A 1,466-nucleotide genomic window follows, 5' to 3' on the forward strand; every position below is an offset into this window, starting at 1 on the left:
CAGGATGATCCCAGAGAATTTAGGTTTTCACACTTTTTCTCCTACACACCTCCACATACAAGACAGCCCTACTGAAAACATCTCTTTATATACAGGCTATTCTCAAAGGGAGAGGAGGGGACAGTACCACCACAATCCCTCAGAGAGGCATATAACAATAATGGAGATTATATCAAACTGAAAAGGCTTCCCCAATTTCCCATCCCCAGGTGAGACGCACAGTCAGAAAACTTATTAGGTTGAACCATATGAAATCGCCACTTCTCTCAGATCAAAAAGAGCGAAACATCAAGACTTTCATATGGCTCAACCTAAACACCCATCTGTTATAGCAAAAAAATGTGGTCTTTATCTTCAAATAAATGTTGTGCTACTCTGCAGGATATAAACTTCACACTGCATTTCTTCAGGTCCCCTCTAAACGTTGATACCACTACTAGTAGTTGGTATTTTGACAGTCTGTGATCCTATCAATCTTAAAACAATTTTGGTAAGGCAACAGGTATTTCTTGGTTTTCAAATCTGTCTGACATAGGTATACAGAACAGCACTAACTCTTTATTCAGCTATTTCATGTACACACTCATATCCATGTTCAAACCACAATAGCCTTGGCAATATCAAGGTAACTGGTAACCCACAAATGACTGTGACAAGCTCCTTCTTCACGCATGCAGTTGCCATTTCCATTTGAGGTGTTATGCTGCTTCTCGTCCACATTGAAAATTGTTTTTGTGACAGTAATTGTGATTTGGCCTTGCATCTTGCCAAATAATATTCTTTATGTTCATTGAAAAGCTCTGGTATTAAGGAGGCCAGGAAAGGAAAGGGCTTCATGGCAAATGCTTATTGATACTGCCTGTAAGCAGTGGAGCAACAGAAAAGAAGCCATGGAGGGAGGAGACAGTTTAAAGATCTTCCTCCCTCAAAAGGAGCCTGTGCTGCAGCTTTCGTCTCCTCTCTTTACAGGGATCGAATGCGGACAAGCTTCAAAAGACCCTTATATCAATTCAATAATAGCAATATGATGATAAGGGCTCACCACAATTTTCCTCACCCCTTGACTTCCCACTATTCCTCCTAACACCAACACTACTAATTAATTTCTCTGCTCTCAGACATAAAATCCTGCTAAGGAAATCTAAAAACTGATAAACAAGTTTATTACAAATCTCATCTGAGCCCTCACTGCTGTTCCAGAATCCTTTAATTAATCCCTTAACTTCCTCTCAAAATCCCTGAGTAGCAATTTCCACCTTCACCCCAATCCACTTAAATGATTTCTCTCTTTGTGTGAGCTAAAAATAGTTTTTTGGGAATAAGAAAAATCACTTCTACAAAACTAGACGGGGAATTTTTTCTTTTTAGGAATTCTACAGAATTATGGTTTTCAGAACCATGTGAGAGTGAGATTATATCCATAGCCAAATACAAATAAACCACTCATCAATCATGTTATAGTAAGC

General features: G+C 38.9%; 1 protein-coding gene across 1 annotated transcript in view; it reads right to left on the minus strand.

The window, feature by feature from the left end:
• RSL24D1 (ribosomal L24 domain containing 1) overlaps positions 1-1,466 on the minus strand; it is a 37,699-nt gene that overhangs the window by 28,218 nt on the left and 8,015 nt on the right. The window lies entirely within an intron of this gene.

Source organism: Galeopterus variegatus, unplaced genomic scaffold, assembly GCF_000696425.1.
Source record: "Galeopterus variegatus unplaced genomic scaffold, G_variegatus-3.0.2 Scaffold3192, whole genome shotgun sequence".
NCBI lineage: Eukaryota > Metazoa > Chordata > Mammalia > Dermoptera > Cynocephalidae > Galeopterus > Galeopterus variegatus.